Raw genomic sequence first — 12,964 nt, 5'->3', positions numbered from 1 at the left:
TAGGATACAATAATAAAGATCAAATTTACAGAAAAAAAAGAAAGGAAAAAAAGTGTGTTTTTGGCACATGCACAGCTCTCTGTGGTGTGTGTATGACAATTACAGCCTTGGTACATGAGGAAAAGGAAAGCCTCAGGAAAATATGATTTCCTTTTTTTATTTTTAAATAATAAAACATTTATCATTTTGTTAATATTTCTTTTGCCCGAATGGCACCAATTTGCATGAAGAGTTAACACAGCTCTACTGTAGCCTATGTACTGTTGTACTGAACTTTAATTGAAAACAACTGCAATTATAGGCAGTGCTCAACAGAGGGCGATGCTGCATATGAACATCATTGCTATAGCTCTCTCTCTTTTGCTACGTTCCACTGAACATTCCTCTGATTTTATGGCTATTTTTTGACCATTTATTACATAAGATGTTAGAAATTCAGCAAAGGATAAGCCATCTGATCATTTTAAATACATGTTTAAATGAAATAGAATTTAGAATTTAATGTTGACAAAATAATGAATAACAATGTATCTATTTTAAGTAGTGCAAGAAAAGCAAAAGCTGTACAACTGTACACATGACATGTTGAGGTCACTGTGACTCATTTAAACACATGGCTGAAAGTGGCTCTCAGAAGGTAAATTAGAGGTTTCCTGGTTGGACTCATAACAATGTAATTAAGATGACTGTGCTCATGGAGAAACTGAATCACGTTGAGCTCACTGGACTAATCACAGTGTAAATGTCCCATTTTTACTTTTTTTACTGCGTCACAATTATATAGGTTCACACCTCACACTCAACTTTTACATGTCCATTAAATGGTTACTTTGTAAAAAACCAAGATGCAATTGCTCAGCATGAATGCAATCGTATGTGCTTCTGCACATACTGTACTGTTGATATTAAGGGGTTTGTGGCTTTGAGAGATGACTAATGGAGATTTTCGAGGCCTTGAAGCTGGTGGTTCCCCTGCCAGGTTTCCAGTGGGTTCCCTTTTTACAAGGTCTGCTCTGAATACACTTGCCATTCACGTTAAAGTCACCACAAATGCTAAACCACCACCCACCTAAAGGAAACAGCAGCAGTCGCCAAGAAAAAAACTAATTTAGTTTGCAACTTCCAAGCACATTATTATTCAAAATCTCTGGGATTACCTCAAAAAGTACAACAAAGTTGCTACTTGATTTACAACCCGAATTCCGGAAAAGTTGGGACGTTTTTTTAATTTTAATAAAATGAAAACTAAAGGAATTTCAAATCACATGAGCCAATATTTTATTCACAATAGAACATAAGATAACGTAGCAAATGTTTAAACTGAGAAATTTACACTTTTATCCACTTAATTGGCTCATTTAAAATTTAATGCCTGCTACAGGTCTCAAAAAAGTTGGCACGGGGGCAACAAATGGCTAAAAAAGCAAGCAGTTTTGAAAAGATTCAGCTGGGAGAACATCTAGTGATTAATTAAGTTAATTGATATCAGGTCTGTAACATGATTAGCTATAAAAGCTTTGTCTTAGAGAAGCAGAGTCTCTCAGAAGTAAAGATGGGCAGAGGCTCTCCAATCTGTGAAAGACTGCGTAAAAAAATTGTGGAAAACTTTAAAAACAATGTTCCTCAACGTCAAATTGCAAAGGCTTTGCAAATCTCATCATCTACAGTGCATAACATCATCAAAAGATTCAGAGAAACTGGAGAAATCTCTGTGCATAAGGGACAAGGCCGGAGACCTTTATTGGATGCCCGTGGTCTTCGGGCTCTCAGACGACACTGCATCACTCATCGGCATGATTGTGTCAATGACATTACTAAATGGGCCCAGGAATACTTTCAGAAACCACTGTCGGTAAACACAATCCGCCGTGCCATCAGCAGATGCCAACTAAAGCTCTATCATGCAAAAAGGAAGCCATATGTGAACATGGTCCAGAAGCGCTGTCGTGTCCTGTGGGCCAAGGCTCATTTAAAATGGACTATTTCAAAGTGGAATAGTGTTTTATGGTCAGACGAGTCCAAATTTGACATTCTTGTTGGAAATCACGGACGCCGTGTCCTCCGGGCTAAAGAGGAGGGAGACCTTCCAGCATGTTATCAGCGTTCAGTTCAAAAGCCAGCATCTCTGATGGTATGGGGGTGCATAAGTGCATACGGTATGGGCAGCTTGCATGTTTTGGAAGGCTCTGTGAATGCTGAAAGGTATATAAAGGTTTTAGAGCAACATATGCTTCCCTCCAAACAACATCTATTTCAGGGAAGGCCTTGTTTATTTCAGCAGGACAATGCAAAACCACATACTACAGCTATAACAACAGCATGGCTTCGTCGTAGAAGAGTCCGGGTGCTAACCTGGCCTGCCTGCAGTCCAGATCTTTCACCTATAGAGAACATTTGGCGCATCATTAAACGAAAAATACGTCAAAGACGACCACGAACTCTTCAGCAGCTGGAAATCTATATAAGGCAAGAATGGGACCAAATTCCAACAGCAAAACTCCAGCAACTCATAGCCTCAATGCCCAGACGTCTTCAAACTGTTTTGAAAAGAAAAGGAGATGCTACACCATGGTAAACATGCCCCGTCCCAACTATTTTGAGACCTGTAGCAGAAATCAAAATTGAAATGAGCTCATTTTGTGCATAAAATTGTAAACTTTTTCAGTTTAAACATTTGCTATATTATCTATGTTCTATTGTGAATAAAATATTGGCTCATGTGATTTGAAAGTCTTTTAGTTTTCATTTTATTAAAATTTAAAAAACGTCCCAACTTTTCCGGAATTCGGGTTGTAGTAGTTTTGCACAAAAACACAATGAAAAGGTCTGCTTATAATCGTATGTACCTGTGTAGTCCTGAGCACAGTTTGGATCACGGTGTCCATCATTGTGGTCTTTAGTGGAGAACCTGAAGCCAGTGTGTTCATCCAGAGCAGAGCTGGATTCATTGGTCTGCAGCTTCAGATGGATGGTGTAGTTGAAGGCCGCGTCCTCCAGGATATACTGATAAAGCGTGAAATGCTTCTCCTTCCTCCAGTCCTCAATCTGGACATGCAGGAGCGAGTGACCCTGATGGGCAACAGCATAGATCTTCTTTAGCCCCAGCCAGAACTCACCTACAAAACACAGACATCTGAGACATCCAGCTCTCTGTATAGTATTATAAAACACTTAATTTTACACTTAATTACTATGGCAGTCCAATATCATAATGTACAGGTGCACGGTATAATATAATTAGCAGTATTTCTGATTATTTGTTGTTATATTGTTGATGTTTTTAATAGACTGTAAGAATGATTTTTGTAAGAAAAGATTATTGGAGAACTTTTTTTTAATTATCATTTTTTGTACAATTAGTTTCAGTAGATAAATGCTTGTTTAGCTTATTTTCACTGACCTTTAAAAGTACAGATTTTTTTTTTTAAGTTTTAAAGTTTTTGTTTTTATTATTGTTATTGTTGTATATTTATTTATTAATTTAGTATTATTATTATTTATTTATTTTACCACTAGTTAAGGGTAAATTCTTGTTTATCTTATTTTCGCTGACCTTCAACTACTTATTTTAAATGTAAATTTCATTAAATTTTAAAAGTAAAATATTTTTGAATCTTTAATATTAACTGCAGGGAACACAGAAACTATTGTTTTTGCATTACGACCAGAACTTAAGTATATGAATTCCAAGTAGCTTACTCTGACACAAGGCTGTAACCACATTCGTGACCAGATACTATCTTCTCTTGAGAAAATATTGGGACAAGGAAGGCAACATTATAAAAGAGGAAATGGACACACTTTGAAATTATGTAGTAAAAAGATACTAAATGTAGGGCGTTAAGATTCAGACTTCTCAACACCAAAAACAGAGCACTTCATTGTGCTCCACTCTATAATCACAGACTAAACACATTCAGTTTATGAGCACAACATTCTTGATTTAACTCACTGCTGAAGTCCCCAAATCCATCCTCATACTTCTCCCAGGACTGGTTGAAGTCCACCGAGCCGTCATGTCTGTGCTGAATGACAGTGAACACTCCCTATGTGGATGACAGAGGACAATATCACCTCGCCGCAGTCTTTTGGAAGATCTAAAACACAACCTGATATCTGGGTCTACAATTGAACAAATGCAATAACATTTTTAAAAGCAAACCAGTCCTGCATCACATACCGCTTGAGAAGCTCTAATCAGACGTGAAGTATGGTAGATATCCTGAGAGGCTGTTGCTTTGGGGATTCCTGTCCAAATATTCACCCGTTTCCTGGATATGTGCAGAGTTGAACTAGGTGGAAATTGACAACTTAGAAACACACTTAAAATTACTCCAAAAAATTCATAAGGAGGTTTCCAAATCCCACACAGTCTCTGGCTCAGGTTCATTTTTCACTGCAGGCCTATGGGGTATTTTAGTTAATTTTAATGTCTGCAGTTGCAAAGTCCCATCACTTAACTAAGTAACACTATGCTTATCAACAAGCCAGGTGATTTTAAAGAGTTTAGCATGGTAATATACATGGCAATGTTAATGTGTAATGGGTGGAATAAATCTGCTACACTGCTGCTGCAGCAGAGCATGTGCTAAGATTGGTATTGCCAAAACATCCACAGACATGCTGCTGTGCGCATTTAAGAAATCCTGCTGCTGCATATATATCTTATGTAAAACAACCACCATATAGCACACATGGATCACCTCATAGCAGGTCATACAGGTGGAGCTGGGGGAGGTGGAGGGTTTCAAAAGCATGCTGCAGCTGCTACAGCAAGCACTTGCGCAGCATTTGAATTTTGAGCAGCGAGTTTACTGGCTACTGATGTGAAAGAAACCAATCACCTGCGCCATGTGATAATGATGTCATTATGTCAGATTGAGTTTGATCTGTCCGAGTTTCATCCTGGTATTTTAATACTGTACTTTATTTTCCAGGCCCTTGATTTTGGTCCTTTGGTTGTTGAGCTGCTCGCTCTGGTCCCTCACAGCCTTCAGCAGATCAGTGATGCTCTTTTCTTAGGTCAGGATTATTTCCTAATAGACAACAACAACAAAACCGGAGCACGGCATAGACAATCAGAGATCACATCTGCTAGACTCCCAGATGTTTTCCCTGCTTTCTTGGGGTCTTTTGTCAAACATAATTGTGAATTGAAAGAGTTAAACAATATGCTGTACATAACTGAAATGAGACTGAGGTGCCAATCAGGAGATTGCAAATCAAATTTAAAACAAGTAGGATCTAAAAGAAAAAGAAAAAAAGAAAACCGAATTAAGAAATTAAATCAAATAAGGAAGTATTATTAAAATGGGAAATCAAATTAAGAAATTAAAAGAAAATCAAACAAAGAGATGGGATTAAAATGGAAAATTAAAATGAGTAAATAAATTAAAATTAAATCAAATAATGAAGTAGAATTCAGATGGAATGAATTAATTTATGAATGATAAAAGGCATTGTCCAATATACCATTGTAATATAAAGGAATTATGCATTGCACTGAGTTTTAGGGTTAATGGAAAATGCTACTGGCAGAAAAATTACCAGTACCTTTTTATGTTTACAAATTTAACCCAAATGCATAAATCTAATGTAAATGCCAATACTAAAATATTTAGATATTCATAATTTATATACATTTCACTATATAAATTATTATTTGGACCATGGGAAGAAGAAAACACATTTCCTATAAGGCTCTAATTCAATTAAAACTTGGTTATATCTTTGGGAATATCTTTCATTGTTGAATATTTATGTCTTTATTGAATATTTATATTTATTATATTATTGGACTTTTTACCATCCCACTTTTCAAAACTGAATTCTTTAAAACTGAGTAATCAATAGATTACTTACAAGAACTAATAATCAATAGATTTTTTCAATACAATTTTTTTAAATATATATAGCTTAAAGCAATGTGGAGGAAAATAAACAGGAAATGTAAAATAAGTTTTGATGGCTGTACTAATTTGACACTGCTTACCTTAGTTTAGAGAAAGATTTTCATCCAGATGTTTAACAAAAATTATAAAAATTCATTATGTAAATAAACATTTTTTAAATATCCTGTTGTAGATATGGATGTTTTTATAAAACTTGAACTAAAGAAAATCCTCTCTTGTGTTTTTGTTGAATTGCAGAAATTGTTGAAGTCTTCCCTGCCTCTTCAAATTCCAATTCATCATGTGGCCAACACGTGACTAATTCAGTTCAACTCACTATCATGAACTGAAAAACCTTGGAATGTGAATAAATGACCTACATATAAATCATCTTGCTTAATTACATTTGAGAATATTCATAAAGGATTTCCTGTTTCTATCCAAGACATCCGAAAAGTTTCCGATCTTGCCTGACCTTGAGTGTGGAGATTTGAGCCACCTTTTCAGTCGAGGGACAGGCCGCTTAACTTCTCCTCCAAGCCGCCCACCTGCCTCCTCAGATGCTTCCTCTCTTTTATGATATCTTCCACTTTGGAGTTGATCTCCAGTGACAGACCCTTTTTTTCTTCATTATTTGCCTTTAAGATCACGGTGGTCTTCTTCAGTTCCTCCTCCTCCTCCTTGATCTCACTGGCCAGCACAGAAAGTTGGTAGACGGATTTGTCAAAGATATTGAGCTTTTGTAAAATATCCTTGATTTGACTCTTGGTATTCTGCACAAAGTCCCTCAGGCTTTGGCCCAGCTGTAGGAGGCCGTTCGCCAAAAGCCGAACTTCATCCAGAGCAGCAAAGCGAAAGCGGCTCTCGGTCTGATGTTCAGGAAAGGTGGGTTCTGTAGGGAAGGAATGAGTTGATGCCAGAAGGAACAACAGCACAAGTAGATTCATGGTTGCTTCTTTAGACTAAGTGTGCTATGATCCTCACAGTGAGAACCACACAGTTTTGTGGGTCGTTCACAGGCCTCCTCCTGTTAATCATTAAGCAGGTTGATGGTGACCTGATATAGACTTTTATGAATCCCAGCACTCAAAAACCACAACATTTCAGCTATATTTACAGCTAACAATATCATGCAACATACAGTTTTTGGATCTGTGTCAAAAGGATCTGTGAAGATTATGGTTAAATGACCAATAAGACTGACCATGATAAAGAAAAAAATCTTCAGTTCATAAATGCATTCTTGGATTTAACTTTTTATTACTCTGTTCAGATTAATGACTCTCGTGTGGTGTAACCATGAAATAAAATGTATATTTTCCTCATATTTAAATACTTGAACTTTAAAAAAAAATGCTTTCACTGAAATGTTACAAATATTAAGTATGTTTTTTAATCAAATGTTTTAGTATTTATTTTAAAGTATTTTTTATAAATAGCATTAATTTTATAATGCATAAATATTATTAAAGTTTTATTATTAAAGTAGACCCCATGATATTTTATAATCTGAACTAAATTTGTCTTATTATGAAAAGTTTAAATAATTTAATATGTTAAAAGACCTTGACCTCCATTGCACATCATGGCTCTTGATTTGGTGATTGTTTTTCAAATATTAATAAGCAGTTTTCCAGAACATGTATATTTATGCATTTGGCAGAAACTTTTGTCCAAAGCAACTTACATTGCATTCACAATGTGAAAAAAAAAGAAAAAGAAAAAAATTAGATAGATTCACACTGAAGGCATCAAAACTAAGAATTAACACATGTGGAATTATATATGGAATTATATACATAACAAAAAAGTGTGAAACAACTGAAAATATGTCATATTCTAGGTTCTTCAAAGTAGCCACCTTTTGCTTTGATTACTGCTTTGCACACTCTTGGCATTCTCTTGATGAGCTTCAAGAGGTAGTCACCTGAAATGGTCTTCCAACAGTCTTGAAGGAGTTCCCCGAGAGATGCTTAGCACTTGTTGGCCCTTTTGCCTTCTGTCTGCGGTCCAGCTCACCCCTAAACCATCTCGATTGGGTTCAGGTCCGGTGACTGTGGAGGCCAGGTCATCTGGCGCAGCACCCCATCAATCTCCTTCTTGGTCAAATAGCCCTTGATGCCTTCAGTGTGACTCTACAATTTTCATAGTCATGAAAATAAAGAAAACTCTTTGAATGAGAAGGTGTGTCCAAACTTTTGGTCTGTACTGTATATATATATATATATATATATATATATATTCAGGATTTATCAAAACTTTAATCTTTTTGTCAAATCAACTTTTTAGTTTCAGTCAACTCTCAATTGTAAGGCAATAACATTTTAAGTTAAGCAAAAAGTAACAGTACTACGGGAAAACACAGTACAGTTGGGCTCTGTGGCCTACCATTTTAAATATATATTTAGAAATCCTTTCATAGTATTTTAAATAGGTCAGGATGGAGCATATTTGACTTGGTGTGACTGTTTGTGAGCTAGTATTGATTTAGGAGAATGACCTGAGGTTCCCAGATTGTTTGGACAAAATGGAGGACAGTTTTCAGCCATAAAAGTCTTGTATAATGTTAGTATACCACAAACTATGAAAATGTGCATAAGGCAGACAGTAATTTGAATACTTGGCTGGCTTGGATTTGACTGTATAACAGATTGTCATTCCACAAAATGGGAAAAGGTGAAACAGTTCCAGAATTTCCTAATATAGTGAGCCTATATTCATCAGCACCTTCATAAATTTAAATGCATCCTTTGTGTGTGTGTGTGTGTGTGTGTTTGTAGAATTTGTTTAATTGCCAAAAGATAAATCATCATCTTTGCTTGGACCAAAGTGACTTGAACGTAACTTATATGCGAATTATGACTCGCAAATACAAACTTCCCAGGAGGACTTGAAAACACCATAACACTTGCACTGCGTCTGAAATCGAATACGTAATATATGAAATACGTAATATACGAAAAATAGTATGATAAAAGTAGCGTGTCCGAATTCATAGTATTTGAAAAACAGTAGGCTAAAAACACCTTTGATGGAGATTTTATCCCATGAGGCCACATGAGAGGATTTATGATGTAGTAGGATAAGTCTAAAATTAATTCATAATAATCCTATATAGAACATACTTCATTAATTTTTTAACTACAACAAATTCAGAAAATTTTAGTAAGTTCAAATTCAAACTTTGTACCAACTCAGCGTGCAATTTTTAGTGCGAGTTTAGAATAGAATACAATTATTAAATCTGCGCAATATAATACTAATGCTTGCCTCAGCAGATACATATAATTAAGAGCTAAATGATAATAAGGAAAGGATTTTTTGAGTTGATGCAACACTATATATTTTAATATTATTTTGGAATTCAGTTGGAAGCTTGTCCTTTCAGATTATGGAGAAGCGTGCACTAGATGTGCTGTGGTCACTTGTGACAAATTAACTTTATATTTACCAATGACAGCTACTTTGATTTTGAAAATCATGAAAGACCAAGGTTGCCCAAGACTGTGTGTGTGTGTGTGTGTGTGTGTGTGTGTGGAGTCTTTAGGCCACAGCTGCTAATATCATCAGTACTGACTTCATAGCTCTCCAGCGTCCTACTAAAACCAAAACTAACCATTAGCTATAACTATAGTGCTGTCCACTGCCACATGGCAGTGAGATTATTTCCTATTTTCCTGAAAGATCGTTCTGTTTCTCTCTGCCTTCTATTTCAGCAGAGACTGGGACGACAATACCTCTGAACTTTTCATCATAGTCAAAGTTTTTCAGCTGGCTCAAAAGCCAATGAGCGAGCCAAACAAAACACAAATGATTATATAAAGGGCTGATAGTACAACTTTATGCACGCTTGTTTGTGACCTACTAAAAATAATAAATTGGGAAATCAGTTCTGTTGAATTCAAGCAAACGTAAGTCAAAAAGCTTTGGACCACCTCCAGTTAAAGGTTAACATTCATAAGGATGACACTGTGAAAAAAACAACGAACCTGACCTCATCTCCGATTCTGTCCAGCACAGGGAATGCGTGTCTGAAGAGCTGTAGGTGAACACATTAATGTGTGTATCATCTACCATATGTCTGTTGTTTAAGATTTGGATTAAAGCTTGAATTTATCATTTCTCATGGACCAGCAATCAATCTTTATGTTCATCCCTAATCTATGCTTTATAAACAAGGATTGATAATAAGGATTGAGCCATATTTGCTTCCTAATGTTTTTGTTACGAATTGGTTTACTGAATAGCCTACACACAGATTGAATTCCATGCACATTATTTACGGCCTTCTCTTCTATTACTGATGGTTCAACCTGTTTGTAAACACAAGCATGCAGAAATGCTATAATGTAAATATATCTGAGTACAACATTGTAGAATTGAACTGACATCCCAAAATGACAGTCATTTTTACACAGACTATAATGCACTGTTACATGTTACTTCTACATTAGTTGGAATCTAAAATTGCAACCAATTACGTCTAACCCTCAGGCTTTAGCAAGTAAAATACCCATATAAATGAAGAACTCATTGGCATAAGTAAATAAAAAATCAAACAACTTGTGGGATTTTATTTTATTTATTTAGGATTCTACAACTGTGCATTTATTTTCCTGGAGGCAAACCCACAACGGTCACGTGAGGAGTTTTCTCTCTTCTCTGTGTCAGAGGTTATTTATACATATAATACTTAATACTTTAAAATATAATTTATTTCATGATGCAAATCCGAATTTTCATCAGCTGTTACTCCAGTTTTCAGAGATCTTTCAAAATATAATTCTAATATATTGATTTATTACCAGTTCTGGAAACAGTTTTGATGCTCAATATTTTTTTGGAATCTGTGACATTTTGTTTAGGATTATGATAAAAAGAACATCATTGATAGTAAATCAACATATCGGAATGATTTCTGAAGGATTATGTGACATTGAAGACTGGAGTAAAGGCTGATGAAATGTATATATTTATACACACACACATACATTACATACATTTTATCTATATATCTTAATAAAAATAGGCTCAGTATATATGACCCAAAGTAACTAGTAACTAACTACTTGAGTAGATTTTTTATCCGATACTTTTTTACTCTTACTCAAGTAACTATTCAGACTAGTACTTTTACTTTTACTTGAGTAAATATTTCAATAAGTACTTTTACTTGAGTACAGTTTTTGGGTACTCTGCCCACCTCTGCCCACATAACTAATCTAATAAGCATTAAAGTCATAAGCAGTGAAGTGTTTTATATGCTAATATTGTTCACTCTCTCCTAGACACCATTAAAACTGATTCCATTCAAATGAATTTGCATAAATGAGCTTCTGAAAACTGTAAAGGACCCATTTTCAGAAAACTGTCATTTGTCCCTAAAAATGTTATTTTTATATATCGCATATATTTTTGCATGTATTTTCTCACCCTTAGATTCAAAGTACCAGGGCTATAAGTGCCAGAGACATTGGGGAATTTTTTTGGGGGGTATATATATATATATATATGTGTGTGTGTGTGTGTGTGTGTGTGTGTGTGTGTGCTCTTGTCTTTGTGACATATCAGGACACATCTCTGTATAATGACATGGGTATGACACAGGTATTACAAGGAGAGGGTGACTTATGAGGACATAACCCATGTCCCCATTTTTTAAAACGCTTATAAATCATACAGAATGAGTTTTTTTGAGAAAGTAAAAATGCACAAAGTTTCCTGTTAGTGTTAGGGTTAGGGTTGGTGTAGGGCCATAGAATATACAGTTTGTACAGTATAAAAACCATTACGCCTATGGGATGTCTCCACTTTTCACAAAAAGAAACGTGTGTGTGTGTGTGTGTTTTTTACATGGATTTTGCATTAAACACTAACAGTGTTAAGCCTATTAAATAATGTTGCTGACAAATGGCAACTGTTTACTGAAAAAGACAAACAGGCAAAGGCAGCTGGCGACCATTAGCCAAAGTAAAGTGGACCTGCATGTTTCTTTCATCACTGATAACTGTGGAAGTCTAGTTATGCATGCTTGTTCCCATCAGTCTTGCAGGACCACCTCAGATGACTGAAGTCTTTCTGTTTGGTGGGTGTCACATGCAAGCAGAGCATTTTCATGTGGCTGCTTTATATCCCACTGCGCATGTTAGTCAAACAGTCAGATACAAATATAAGTGTTGCTTAAATGAACGTAAGGAGAATACAGTTAGGACTATGTTTCTTAACTTTTAAAAGGAGCACATTATAATAATGACCATTTAAAAGTTCTGCTTTAAACTACATTTTAAATCATAATTTTTAAAATAATCTTTTGTCATGCTTTATAGTACATTTATTTTGATGTGACGTGTAAAACGCTCAATTCGAATTTTAATTGTAGTTAAAAGTATAGTTTTATTCAATATATTAAAGTTAATATTTTTTTTAAATGTACTAAAAGCTGTGTAACAACTGAGTATAACAAATGTTTATTTACATAAATGACACAATTTTCAATAAAATGGCTTTAAAGTATGTTTTAGTTTACTTTAGAAGTAATTATAAAATAAATAAATAAATGGGTTAAAAACACTCTTATATTCAACTGCATTTCATATAAATTTTAACTATAATAAAGCTACATTTTCATTTAAATGTAACATACAATTTTGTCCAAAAACATTACATTTAATTTGCACTCTTTAAAGTGTTATTTTCATAATATGTAATCTTTTTTAAATATAAGTGTGCTTCTTTTTCACAAGGGGAGCTAAAATGGAAGAAAGAGAGAATGAATTTTTCAGCATTTTAAATTCTTGTAAACGTAGTCAGCCTTTCCTGATTTCTATACTCAATAAGCATTGCCTTGTTGATGCTGTTGCTGAAAATCTCCAATAATATAAAAAAAAAAAAGACCAGAGGAAAGAGGAGATAGATAAAGAATGAATGGCATGTCCTGAGAGTGCCTCAGCCACTCTGTGCCCTATACTCATGAGAAGCCCTGCACTATTTCCATGATTATAATGGATGGTGAGCACTGTGTTACAGTGGATTGAATTACCTAAAGTGTGTGGGTGGCATATTTAGCCACATGT

General features: G+C 35.0%; 1 pseudogene; it reads right to left on the bottom strand.

Moving 5' to 3' along the window:
- Positions 1-258: 258 nt before the first annotated feature.
- On the bottom strand, positions 259-7,135 carry LOC132095923 (angiopoietin-related protein 3-like; annotated as a pseudogene).
- Positions 7,136-12,964: the final 5,829 nt, after the last annotated feature.

The sequence above is a fragment of the Carassius carassius genome, chromosome 20, assembly GCF_963082965.1.
Source record: "Carassius carassius chromosome 20, fCarCar2.1, whole genome shotgun sequence".
Classification (NCBI taxonomy): Eukaryota; Metazoa; Chordata; class Actinopteri; order Cypriniformes; family Cyprinidae; genus Carassius; species Carassius carassius.
The sequence above is the reverse complement of the archived record's forward strand: the minus strand, read 5'-3'. Positions and strand labels throughout refer to the sequence as shown.